A 14,378-nucleotide genomic window follows, 5' to 3' on the forward strand; every position below is an offset into this window, starting at 1 on the left:
TCTTTCTTTTTTTTTTTTTTTGAGACAGAGTCTTGCTCCGTTGCCCAGGCTGGAGTGCAGTGGCATGATCTCGGCTCTCTGCAACCTCTGCCTCCTGGGTTCAAGCAATTCTCCTGCCTCAGCCTCCCAATTAGCTAGGATTACAGGCACATGCCACCATGCCTGGCTAATTTTTGTATTTTTTTTAAGCAGAGACGGAGTTTCACCATGTTGGCCAGGCTGGTCTCAAACTCCTGACTTTGTGATCCACCTGCCTCGGCCTCCCAAAGTGCTGGGATTACAGATGTGAGCTACCATGCCCGGCCTTGTTTCTTTCTTTCTTTTTTTTCTTTTTTTCTATTCACAAAGAAAAAGCTCCAGTCCGTTTTTAAATTTTTTTGAAAAATTCCTGACTTTACAGTACTAAACTGAAATGTATTAATATTCCATTCTTAACATTTCCATGACAGACAGAAAAATTCATGAGCCAAAACAAAACAAAACAAAACCAAAAACCAAAAAAAAAAAAAAAAAAAACCACCCAGGGAGAAGCTTATAAAACTAAATATGGATCTCAGCACCAACAGCTGAACAGAGAAAGGAATTAAAACGCTTTAAGTAAAAAATCACGAGTGGATGATAAAGTGTGTAGAAACTGAAAATTTACAAACTATTTAAAACCTGAAATCGCTGACTGTTCAGAAACTACACAGATGGATCATGGGTGGTGGTGAACAGCAGAAAGGGATTATGGATAAATCTGCATTGTTCTAGCTGCTCCCCATGCCACCTGTCTCCGAGGAAAGCCTGACATTGATTAGATATTGAGCCAGGCTAATGCTGGCAGCAGATCCAGTGATGGTAACCTGCCTATCAGTAGATCCTTCCACTGGGTTCGCAATTTTGATCTGTGCCCCAGACATCTGACGGATCTCATTGATTTTGGCGCCTTGACGCCCGATTATGCAGCCAATCAAATCGTTTGGAATGGTGAGTTCATGAGAAGTAGTCTGAGCAGATGTATCCAAACCTGCACTGAATCCGGTGTTGCCATGCGTCATGGGAAAATGAGACTGTTGCATTGCCAACTGGTGCAGCTTGGTCAAATCTGGCTGTGGAATGGCAAACTGTCCTTGAATGGTATAGGCCTGACCACCTGCAAAGATGACCGGAGAGCTGGAAGGCTTGAGCTGGTACGGGATGGTCACACCCTTCGGGGGGGACTCCAACATGACCACACAGATATGTTTGACACACTCAATGATGGATTGCGGAATGCCAGCAATAGTGATGGCCTGCTCAGTTGAGTTGGGTAGCATATCCCCTGCCACCTAGACCTGAGCCCCTGTACTCTCGTATTTCCTTGATCTTGCAACCACCCTTTCCAATGAGAGAGCCACACTGACTAGCAGGGACCACCAGCCTCAGGGTGACTGGGGGTCTACTGGCAGCTGTGCTACTGGTCATAGAGCTGCTTATGTCCTCTTCCAGTTTGTCAATGATCATAGCAAAGGCTTTGAAGACGGCATTAGCGGGTCCAGCAAAAGTGATAATTCTCTCAGGACAATTCCCTTCTGAGATGTTGATACGTGCACCACTCTCCTTGCGCATCTTCTTAACTGATTCTCCTTTCTTTCCGATGATACTGCCAACTTCCTTTCCATGCATAAGTAGTCGGATGGTGAGAGTGATATTTAATCCACCTTCAATCACACTGGTTTCCATGTCGAGCAGTGTTCTGGGGAGCTGGACTTTGAGTGGTCAAGTCTTTGGTCACTGATGGGGGGTGAAAGCCAAAAACTGCTGGCGCGAGGCGACTGAGGGGAAAAGGGGAATGGGCTGGAAGGGGAAGGGCGGGAGGCCGGGGGCGGAACAATAGGGGCAGGCGGGAAGGTGAGGGGGGCCCCCGTGGGCGGGCGGAGGAGGAAGGTGGGGTGGAGGAGGAGGAGGAGGAATGGGGAAAGAGACCCCGGGGAGGGTGGGGGGCGGTAGAGGGCGGGCGGGCGGGAGAGGGTGCAGGCTGCGGCTGCTCAAGCTGCTCTGGGCCGGCCTTGTTTCTTTACTTTTTTTTTTTTTTTTTTTTGAGACGGAGTCTTGCTCTTGTTGCCCAGGCTGGAGTGCAATGGCGCGATCTTGGCTCACTGCAACCTCCGCCTCCCAGATTCAAGTGACTCTCCTGCCTCAGCCTCCCGAGTAGCTGGGATTACAGGCATGTGCCACCATGCCTGGCTAATTTTTGTATTTTTAGTAGAGACGAGGTTTCACCACATTAGTCAGGCTAGTCTTGAACTCCTGACCTCAAGTGATCCTCCCATCTCAGCCTCCGAAAGTGCTGGGATTACAGGCGTGAGCCACCGCACCCGGCCGTTTCTTTACTCCTTAATTAACTTGCTTTCACTTTACCCTGTGAGCTCATCCTGAATTTCTTGCATGAGATTCAATAACTGTCCCTTAGGGTCTGGATCAGAATGGCTTTCTGGTAACAAAATGACTGATTGTTTTTTGTCACTGTGTCTTAAGACCCATATTCTGCCCTTCATGATTATCAGTCACATGGGCCCTTGTTGCACCCTAACTTCATTTCTCTAGAAGACAGCTCTTCTTTTTGGGTTCCTTAGGACCCCGCCTTCCTCCCCTCATCAAAGATGCAGAGTCTGTGGTTTAGGTTGCCATTACTTGCATGCTATTTTTACATGAGGGGTAACTGACCGAATTTTAATACTAATTAGCTGTGATATAATACAGACACAGCAAATTCTGCCCAGGGAGGAACTTTGTAATCTGACTCAAAAGCTTCGTGGGCTAAGCAGGAGAGCATTTAACATTCACTGCTCACTGATTTGATTCCTTAGGGCATTTCACAATGAAGTATTGAAAATTTTCCCATTTATTGTGGTCTTGTGACATTTAGAAGGGAAATGGAAATAAGCTTGTGAGTATCCTATTTAAGAGTTCCTCTCTAATTTTGTAAGTTATGAGTTCCCTCACAAATTTTATAAGGAAATCTAGAGTAGTGTTAGTTGAGAAGAAAATACTTGGAAAGAAGACACTTGAAAGTAATGCCTGTGTTTTGGGGAACCACGATGAGGAAATTAGCTGCAATACGACCTTGAAAGGAAATTTTAGCACTTTGTAAATAATCAAGTTATTTGTACTGAAAGAGTTCTAACAAAGAAAAGAACATTTTTGATAGTCAAATAATTCAAATTTGAATGAATCACAAACTAGAAATAAAAAACTAAAGAACTGGAAATGATAACAAAGGCAAAATATAAACATGAGCTTCTAATTGTTTATTTCTCTTTAAAAGACAATCAACTGTTTAAATAAATTATAGTATCAATGTATTATTGTTGTACCTGAGCGAGTTAGAGAAAATGCCACACTTTGAGACAAATTAAGAGTCCGTTGATTTAGCCGGCGGCCAAGAGACGGCTAACGCTCAAAGTTCTCTGGCCTCGAAGAAGAGGCTAGATTTTCTTTTACACTTTGGTTTAGAAAGGGGAGGGGGGGGGTCTAGTTAAAACAATTTTACAGAAGTAAAGTAGGCAAAAAAGTTAAAAGGGTAAATGGTTACAGGAAAGTAAACAGGTCCAGGTGCAGGGGCTTTAAGACTATTACAAGGTGATAGACGCGGGGCTTTGGGTGTTATCAATCGGACTAATTCCTGGGAACCGTGGATATAGCTTGCCACTTATCTTATCGGTTAATTGCATTCTTGGATGTGCTGGGAGTCAGCTTGCACAAGTTAAGTCCTTGAGGAAGGGGCTGCCAGTGAAAGAGCCAAGATGGAGTCTGTCTGGCTCTCTTAGCTAAGGGAGAGTCAATTCAGGTGGAAACAAGGCTAGGTGATTAAAGTAAAGGGAGAGTCTAAAAACAGGGTTAGTGAAAACAAGGTTGGGCATTACAGTATGATATTTATGACATATGTAGAAATAAAATATGTGACAATACAATCACAGAGGCCAGCAGGGAAGAAGTAAAAGAATACTATTTTAAAGTTCTGATGTAATGTGAAAAGTGGTATAATTTCACTTAAAGGTAGATTGCAATAAGTTAAAAATTTATACAATAGTTCTCACTTATAAGTGGGAGCTAAATGATGAGAACACATAGATACGTACAGGGGAATGATAGACACTGGGGCCTACCCGCGGGTAGAGGGTGGAAGAAGGGAAAGGATCAGGAAAAATAACCAGTAGGTACTAGGTTTGATACCTGGGTGACAATCTGTGCAACAAATTCCTGTGACCTATATAATAAATCTGCTCATGCACCCCTGAACTTAAAATAAAAGTTTTAAAAAATTGTACTTTAAATCCTAAAGCAAACATTAAAAGAACACAACAAAAACATAGCTAGTATGTAACAAAGAAAAAAAAGGCAGATAAAATGAAATAATAAAAAACCCTCAATCCTAAAGGCAAAAAAGGACAAATTGAACATTACCAATAGCCGTATTAAATGTAAATGGCCTAAAAATCCCAACTAAAAGGCAAAAAAATGGAAAGATTGCAGAAAAAAGCAAGATTCAACTATATACAGCCTATAAGAAACCCACCTTAAATATAATGACCCACACAGAGTAAAACTTAAAAAAAAAAAAGATTTCCTTGCTAACATCAATCAAAAGAAAGCTGGAGTGGCTATATTAATATCAAAGAAAGTAGATTTCAGAACATAAAAATAATAGTAGCTATAAGATAATTAATTCACAATAATAAAGGGAGTGAGTTTTTTAGGGGAAAATAATATTAAACATTTAAGCACTTAATAATAGAGCTTAAAAAATACACATAACAGGCCAGGCGTGGTGGCTCACGCCTGTAATCCCAGCACTTTGAGAGGCCGAGGTGGGTGGATCACCTGAGATCAGGAGTTTGAGACTAGCCTGGCCAACATGGCAAATCCCCGTCTCTACTAAAAATACAAAAATTAGCTGGGCGTGGTGGTGGGTGCCTGTAATCCCAGCTACTCGGGAGGCTGAGGCAGGAGAATCACTTGAACCCAGGAGGCAGAGGTTGCAGTGAGCCAAGATCATGCCATTGCTCTCCAGCCTGGGTGACGAGTGAAACTCCATCTAAAAAAATAAAAATACGCAAAACCAGAACTGATAGAACAAAAAGGAGAAATAGGCAAATCTACCATTTTATTCAGGAATTTAACCCTTTTTCAGTAATTAATAGTATAAGTGAAATACAGGTTTAGTCACTCACTGCTCATGGAGTTCAATTAATAAGAGCAAAGTCTGGTATAAAGAAAGTGACTCTTTATTACAAAACCAGCTTAGCGGAAGTACAGGCTTCCTGTCTTAAGGGTACCGCTTCACCTTTGGATCAGAAAGTGGTTGCTTTTAAAGGGGGCCTATTATGAATGGCACACAAGGGAGAAAGCAAGCAGGTGTGGGAGGTGTCTACATGTTAGCTTCGTGCCTTATCTATTGGGCAGTTGAATTGGCATCTTCATTGGCAGAAACATTAATAGATTGTAACGGTGTCCAAAAACTCTCCAGGTGGGAGAGAGTTTTGCATGGGACTTTGGGTTGTAAATTGGCAGCTGTCTCTTCAGACAGTTTCCTGGTAGGTTAAAATTTCATAGCAGGCATATTTTGGGTTGTAAGTCAACTGTTAACTCTTGGATCACCTTTTCGGTGGGTGAGAGTTCTGCTCTAGAGCTTCTAAGCACATAATTAGATGAACTTGCCCTATAGGGAGTGTCTGGGGAAGAAGACGTAAAAGGTTATAATTGCATTTCTAAAGGGCTAAATAGGAAATAGGGAATGGGGGAAATGGAGAAAGGAGAAAAGAAGAGAAAATAATTTTTAAAATTGCAACTCTTTTTTTCTTTAACAACTGGGTTACTCAGTTACAATAAGATGAAGAGAAAAAAACATCTATAAGAATATTGAAGTCTTAACACTATCAGTCAGGTTGACTTTATTGACCTACAAAGAGCACTCCATCCTAAAAAATCAGAATACACATTCTTTTCAATGTATATTTTATGTGTATTTAATATATAGTTCACACTAAATATTTACCAAGATAGACCATATTCTGAATCATAAGTTAAGATTCAATCAATTAAATTCATACAAAGTATATTGTCAGACCACAGTTAGAAATCATGAATAGAAAAATCTCCAAATATTTGAAAATTATAAAGACATTTCTAAGTAAACTGTGTGTCAAGAAAGGAATGTAGAAAATATTACGAACTGAATGAAAATGAAAATACAGTATCAAATTTTGTGAGATGAAGTTAAAACAAAACTTAGTGGAAAATTTATGACACCAAGTACCTGTATTAGAAAAGAAGAAAGGTCTCAAGTCAGTAATCTCAGCTTAAGTTTTAAGAAATAAGAAAAAACAAAATAAAATCCAAAGTAAATACTTTTTAATGTTACAGAACATAATAATAAAAACCAGAGCAGAAATTAATGAATGAGAAAACAGAAAAGTAATACAGAAAATTAATAAAAACAAAAGAATTTTTAAGATTAATAAAGTTAATAGGCTTTTTGGCAACCAGTGAGAAAAATAAGAGTAAATATGCAAATTACCAGTGTCAGGAATAAGATATGTGACATCACTAAAGAGTTTATTGATATTAAGAGGATAATAACAAATATTGTCTTTTAAAATATGTGAATAAATTTGACTACTTACAAGAAAAGAACAAATACTGTGAAAGATAAAAATTAACAGAGTTTACTGAGGAAGAAATAGATAACCTGAATAGTCCTGTATTTAGTAAAATAATTGAATTGTAGTTAAAAATTTTTTACACAGTAAACTTTAGACCCAGATGCTTCGCTAGGGAATTCTATCAAACATTTAAACAAGAAATAAAGCCAATGCTATGCAAGTTCTTCCAGAAAATTATAAAAGAGAAAATATTTTTCAACCAATTATACAATGCCAGCATTACTCAAACACCAAAACCAGACAAAGATATTGCAAAGGAAGAAAACTGCATGCCAGTATTCCTCATAAGCGTGATACAAACCTTTCTAACAAAATTTTAATTGATCAAAGTTAACAACATGTAACAGTGATAATAAGTCAAAACCTTGTATGATTTATTCCAAGAATGCAAAATGAGTTTAACATATAAAGATCAATCAATTTAATATACCAGATTATTAGACTAAAAAAAGATACTCTCATTTAATGTAATAAATGTATTTTATTTATAATAATAAATAATAATAATAATAATACTTATTCTTAACCTAAAACTCTCAGCTAGGACTAAAAAGAGAGTGCTTCAACCCACTATGAACATATGTGAAAAACCTACAGACAACATAATACTTAATGGTGAAAGAAAATTCTTTCTTCATAAGACCAGGAAAAATGTAAGAATATTTACTCTCATCCTTTGTATTTAACATTATATTGAAAGTTCCAGCTAGTGCACTAAAACAAAAATAAATAAATAAAGATGTTGATATTGGAAAATAGTAGTCCTGTGGGAAATGTATGGCACCAACTACCTGTAATAGAAAAGAAAAAATGTCTGAAATCAATCATCTCAGCTTACATCTGTTCTTTATTTGCAGACAACATAATCATCCAAAAAAAAAAAATTCTATGGAATCTTCAAAAGATACTAGAATAATGGGTGAATTTAACAAGGTTGCAGGATGCAAGATTAATATACAAAATTTAATTGTGTTTGTATATTCTTGGAATCAATAATTTTAAATTGAGTTAAAATTCAATATCATATACAATAGTGTTCTTACTTATGAAATAGAGAATAATCTTCAAAAGGTATGCAAGACCTGTAAAATACAAACTATACAATATTGCTGAGAAAAAATTTTTAAAACTTATGAAAAGGAGAGTTATGTTCATAGTTTGGAAGATTCAACATTGATAATATGTCAAGTATCTAAATTAACCTATAAATTTCTCAGCAGTCCTTTTCTTTTTAATAGAAATTGACATGCTCATTCTAAAATTTATGTAGAAATGCCAACCACTGAGAATAGCCAAAAAAACTCTGAAAAAAAAGAAGCAGCTTGGAAGACTTACATTTCCTGCCTTCAAAAACCTTTATAAAGCTACAATAATCAAAGCAGTATGATATTGGCATGAGGATAAAATATGATGAGTTCAGAAATATACTCAAACATGTACAGTTAATTGATTTTTGACAAGGAACCAAAGGCAATTCAGTGGAGAACAGATAGGTTTTTCAATAATGTTGCTGTAACAATTGAATATCAATAATTCAATTGAATAACAACACCCCACTGCCTACCTTACATCATATACAAAAATGAATTCAAAAGAAATTATAGACCAAAAGTATCAAGCTAAAAATATACAATCTCTAGAAGAAAACATAGGAAATTGGAGTAAGTAAAGACTGCTTAGGTATAATACCAAAAACATAATTCACAAAATAAAACATTGATAAATTGAACATTATCAAAATGAAGAACAGCTCTTAGAAAGACACTATTAAGAGAGTGAAAGATAAGTGACAGACTGCTAGAAAATATTTGCAAATCATATATCTGATAAAGGGTTTATACTTTGAACATAAAAATCTTTCAAAACTCAATAATAAAAATAATGTAATATTGGCAAAATATTGAATAGATGCTACATCAGAAAATATATATAATGGCAAATAAGCACATTAAAACACTAAACATCAAGTTTTCATTAGGGAAATGGAAAGTAAAACACCATGAGATACCATTGCACACCTATTACAAATATCTTATATTAAAAACACTGACAACATCAAATGTTGGAGAGCATGAAGAGAAACTGGAACTCTTATATACTGTTGGTGGAAATATAAAGCAGTAAAACTATTTTTTGAAAGAATTTGGTGATTTTTTTAAAAATTACATAAATTACATGCCATTTAATTTGATTAATAGTTGATTTTAAAATGACCCTTCCTAAATGGCCATGTGAATAGTATTTGTGAGCCTTTTGCAAGATGTCTGTTAACATCCCCTGCTGTAATGTAAAAAACACATTTCTTTAATAATCTTGCTTCAGAAAGTCTCTCATAAATAGTACATTTTATTTATTTAGACAAGGAGAATTATATAATACATAATACTTTTCTTTTTTACTTTGTAAGGACACTAGGAACAAAATGTAATGTTTCATGATTATAAATCTCTTAAGCTGTGGTTTTCATTTATCTGTTCCCTCAGCTTTACGGCTCCTTATGTAAATTTGCAGAAATTCATCCATTCATCCATCCATACACCACCTATCATGATTGATAGGATGTTCAACTATTTGGAATGCCAGTAGAGGAAATTGTGAAGCAGGTTTACTCTGCACCAGTTGCTTGCCTGACTTGGGTGCGACAGAACACTCACACAAAGTTACATGAACCAAATTTGTTACTTACAGATAGACGGCAAGGGACAACCGAAGCCTGGGATTCAGGGCAAGCTCATCCCCCGAAGCTCAGGAAAGCTACTTAAGGTGAACAGAGTCTTATCTTCAAGTGCTCCACTTGCACCACAGGTGTAAAACAGCCTGCCTTGGGCTTTGTACCCCAGTGGCCACATGACACCTTGGGCAAAAGTGTGAAGGACAACCTGTTTCTAGGGCCAACTGGAACAGAGCCTGGACTGTTCCAGCTACCTCTTCTTTATCTCACAGTGTTCCATTCCCAGCACATTGTACAGGTATCCTTGAGAATTACAAGTGAGAAAGTGGAGAGAATTGGGTTGGTCCACTTCCATTCAGAGTTGGTCCACTTTCATTCAGAGAACTGTCCTGCAGACATGTTTAGAGGTATCTATTTCAGCATTTCTCATATCTTCACTTATTAGTGTCTGTAGCTCCACCATTTCTATCTAAGCTCACTCTGAGGTAAAAGAGCCAGGATTTTAATAGAGAACTGACATACCTTAGCTTGGGTTGAGAGAATAACTGTAGTTGGGCAGCTAAAGCTTCTCCCCTGCTTGCCTTCTGCTTGGACAGAGGTCATGCTCATTACTAGGTAATTTATATACATGTAATCTGGAAAACCAAAATGCAGTCAAAGCATGAGTTATGATTTGGCTAGCCACAGAAGAAAAGAGGAGTATCCTTCTAATCATCTTTACCTTTAGAAAGTCTGGAAAATGACCATTTGTCTGAATAACTAAATTACTAGTTTTACTTAAGTCTTAAAAGTCATTTTATGCTGTAAAAACATACTGCTTTTAATACATTTTAGTTATTTTTTTTCTTCATGTGAGTGTAGTAAAAGAAGCAGGAAAAATAATCTAATACATATCTATTAAACAAAAATGTTTTTCTGCAGTTCCTGAGAGATCCCATGATCCAGAGACAAAGGTGGCAGCTTTGGAGCAAGTGGAGAGCCAAGAAAAGGATCCAGAACTGGAGTGGAAGGTGGGAAAGATCTTTGAGTGCAGCTGCACTGTGTGGGAAGACAAATATGTTAATGGACAAACAGCTGTTTGAATCAGACAGTGAAACCTCACTAAAGGGAGAAAAGGGAGAGCGTTGCTGATGAGAGAGGCCACGGCTACAGTTTTGTGGGTAGAGGTTCAGTTATGAGGGCTAAAATGCTTAGACAGAAATCTCTGGGTTGAGGCTGAAAGAATTGGAGACCGGCAACTACAAATATAGCAAGTGTGTTTCTTCTTGCTCTCAAAATATACTTTTAGCACTTTGGAGTGACTGGTACTATATGAACATCACACAATATTGTAGACAATCTGAGCTTAGTATTCAAGAAGGGTAAGGCATACAATGATGATCAATTATAATATTCTTGATATTCATGATTTTGAAATCAGAACAGCTATACCATTTGCAAAGAGAGAGTCCATGTGTTTTAGGCCAGTGACAATGACTGTGTTTCTTTCATCTGCATGTGGCACTAAACTGAATGGGATGGAGATAAATAGCCTAAGAGGCTTGATGGCAGGGATTCATTTTTTTTTCACCCGAGACAGAGTCTCGCTGTGTCACCAAGGCTGGGGTACAGTGGCATGATCTTGGCTCACTGCAACTTCCGCCTCCCGGGTTCAAGCAATTTTCCCTGCCTCAGCCTCCCAAGTAGCTGGGATTACAGGCACCCACCACCACGCCCGGCTAATTTTTGCATTTTTTAGTAGAGACGGGGTTTTGCCATGTTGGCCAAGCTGGTCTTGAACTCCAGACCTCACGTGATCCACCCGACCCCGCCTCCCAAAGTGCTGAGATTACCGGCATAAGCTGCCATGCCTGGCCTGCAGGGATTCAATTTTTAAGCCATTATCAGGATTTGTTGATCTGGTTTTGAGGTTTTTTTAAAATATGATGGTCAGATCTAGTCAGAAGCTACTGGCCATGAATTAGGTGTATTTTGGTTATGCATTGAATTTTAGATATTTACATGAATTTAATTGATGGAGACAGTAGTTTTATATATTTAGTTTTCTGAATCTTTATCAGGGACTTTTTCCTGTAATTTGAGAAATCCTAATAAACGATTTCACATCTTCCTCGAAGTAACATAGAGGATTCAAATAGTTGTTCAAATGATTTAAATGTTGTGATTTTACTCAGTTACCTAACATTTTAAATTATTTCTGTTTCTTCTCCTTTGGCTTGGAAACAGTGGCAACAGTAACTTCTAAGAGTTGAATATTATTGAGTCCTTTCTCTGATCCATCTACTAGGTTCAGTATTTTAAAAACACAAATTATATAGTCAGATAATCTTTGTTGGCCTTTTATGCCTATTAAAATATCTGTTAAAAATATTTCTTCTATTTATTTTGATCTTTTTGTCTTTTTTCTCTGCATTCAGAATCATTATCTTCTACCTGTTCTCTAAGACAGTGATTTGATTTTTGACAGTGGCTATCCTGGTCCTTGCTTTTATAATTGATCTATTTGATCTATATTGGTGCTTTTAAATTTTCAATTTATTGTCTCATTCTTTAAAAAATCATATATTTGGGTTCTAGTTTTTCTTGAATTCATATGCTTATTAAATTCTTTCATAACTTGAACTTCTCAAAGGCAAATTGTCTTCTAATCCTTGGGTAGTTTTTCTTTACATTGCTTTCCTCTTATAATATTTTCCTTTACTTGTATTTCTTTTCTTTATTTCTATTCTGATTCCTATTTCTTTTCTTTTCTTCTCTTTCCTTTCCTTTCTTCTCAATTTAAAAAATATATGCTACTTCTTTTAATCTAGCATATTTTAACAATAGGAATTTTTCAGACCAACTTTTTGCTCTGATATAGGGTGGATGAATATTTTTGACACTGTTACCACTAGGGATGACACAGAAAAGACAATTTCATCTTTTTTTTTTTCACTAGATTGAATGCAATTTTTCCCCATGAGACAAAATATCCCTGGATTTTCTTTTTAAGTTCCTCTTAAGAAGGTTTCAGAATTCCTCTATAGCTCAAAGCATCAAAGGAAGAACCAATTTTAATTTGACTTTGCTTTAGGTGAATTAACCATCTTCCTAGTCTCTTATTTTCTTTAACGATTTGCTGTCTCTCCCATGCTTCCTCCTTAGAACAGCTGCTCTCTAGCCTACTTCATGGACAGCACCAGCCAAGTGAATAGGTCAGAGAAGAGAGGTAAGGAAGCCAGCTGTGTGGGTTGTACCTCCCTATGGAGCCAGTTAATGACACACGGGGCTCAATCCACCATCTTCTGCTTTTCCCTCCAAACACAAATATTCTCTGAACTTCAGCTATCACCATCCTGGTAATTACTCTTACTTTCATAACTCTAGCTCTAATGTCATCCTGAGAGTAGCTCATCTTCACATGTGAGATCCTTTCATAGAATCAAAGATTATTGCAGCCAGAAGCTGAGTCCACTGTGCCTCATCCCCATCTTGAAGATGAGGAAAACAGAGGACTGGCAGAGGTGGGTACAGAATCCAGCCATGTTCCTTTTAGTCCAGTGTTCTTTCATCTCACTTTACTGTATCCACTCTTCAAACTCAATATTTCAAAATATAATTTACATTTTCCCTGATAACTAGCTCTGCATTTCAGTTTCTCAGTGTGACTGGCAACTCCATTGTCTTGTGTTCTCGTCTTCTTTTTTTTTATTATACTTTAAGTTCTAGGGTACATGTGCACAACGTGCAGGTTTGTTACATATGTATACATGTGCCATGTTGGTGTGCTGCACCCATTAACTCGTCATTTAACATTAGGTATATCCCCTAATACTATCCTTCCCCACTCCCCCCACCCCACAACAGGCCCTGGTGTGTGATGTTCCCCACCCTGTGTCCAAGTGTTATCATTGTTCGATTCCCACCTATGAGTGAGAACATGTGGTGTTTGGTTTTCTGTCCTTGCGATAGTTTCCTCAGAATCATGGTTTCCAGCTTCATCCATGTCCCTACAAAGGACATGAACTCATCCTTTTTATGGTTGCGTAGTATTCCATGGTGTATATGTGCCACATTTTCTTAATCCAGTCTATCATTGATGGATGTTTGGGTTGGTTCCAAGTCTTTGCTATTGTGAATAGTGCTGCAATAAACATATGTGGGCATGTGTCTTTATAGCAGCATGATTTATAATCCTTTGGGTATATACCCAGTAATGGGATGGCTGGGTCAAATGGTATTTCTAGTTGTAGATCCTTGAGGAATCACCACACTGTCTTCCATAATGGTTGAACTAGTTTACAGTCCCACCAACAGTGTAAAAGTGTTCCTATTTCTCCACATCCTCTCCAGCACCTGTTTTTTCCTGACTTTTTAATGATTGCCATTCTAATTGGTGTGAGATGGTATCTCATTGTGGTTTTGATTGCATTTCTCTGATGGCCAGTGATGATGAGCATTTTTTTCATGTAAATGCTCATCGTCACTGGCCGTCAGAGAAATGCAAATGCTTTGATTCTTCTATATTTTATATATATAATTATTTATCATGTCTGTTAAATTTTATGCTTAATACCATGTCTCACCTTCCTTTCTTTTTAAGTATTACTGTCCCTATACTCTGAGGACTTTATGTTTATATAATTGCAGTATTCTATTTTGCATCCCTGTTTTTGGTTTTCATTTCATTCATATAAAAATATAATCTGACAGCAATTGTATACCAGGCACTGTGGATATGTGGTGAGATTTCATTGTAAATGAAGGAAGTAAACATACATTAAAGGCTGTAGATAGACTTGTTTTCTCTGCTTCTTTCCCTCGTACTCTGTCTTAAACCTACCTGACTCAGGCTTTTGACCCATCACAGCACCAAAACTGTTCTTGCTCTGTTTACTCTTGATCTGACTTCTGCATGGCTAAATCTAATGGTCAAGAATGAGTCCTCCTCCTGTAGACTAGGTGTCATTTAGCAAATGTTTCTGAGGATATGCCACATGCCAGCTCTGTTTCAGGTAGTGGGGCTATGAAGGTAAAAGAAA

The 14,378-nt window shown here is 37.5% G+C and overlaps 1 protein-coding gene, 1 long non-coding RNA gene and 1 pseudogene across 2 annotated transcripts in view; 1 reads left to right on the plus strand and 2 right to left on the minus strand.

The window, feature by feature from the left end:
• Positions 1 to 624: 624 nt before the first annotated feature.
• Positions 625 to 2,175, minus strand: LOC100992175 (poly(rC)-binding protein 2-like; annotated as a pseudogene).
• A 1,329-nt stretch (positions 2,176 to 3,504) lies between these two features.
• The window catches only part of LOC117981429 (uncharacterized), a 76,874-nt gene continuing 66,000 nt past the window's right edge, over positions 3,505 to 14,378 (minus strand). The window contains exon 5 of the long non-coding RNA XR_004672954.3: positions 3,505 to 7,477. This is a non-coding gene — a long non-coding RNA (uncharacterized LOC117981429). The remainder of the gene's footprint in view (positions 7,478 to 14,378) is intronic.
• The window catches only part of PI15 (peptidase inhibitor 15), a 242,207-nt gene continuing 238,107 nt past the window's right edge, over positions 10,279 to 14,378 (plus strand). The window contains exon 1 of the mRNA XM_055116666.2: positions 10,279 to 10,367. The gene's annotated coding sequence lies outside the window, so the exon portion shown is untranslated. The remainder of the gene's footprint in view (positions 10,368 to 14,378) is intronic.

Source organism: Pan paniscus, chromosome 7, assembly GCF_029289425.2.
Source record: "Pan paniscus chromosome 7, NHGRI_mPanPan1-v2.0_pri, whole genome shotgun sequence".
NCBI classification, from domain to species: Eukaryota; Metazoa; Chordata; class Mammalia; order Primates; family Hominidae; genus Pan; species Pan paniscus.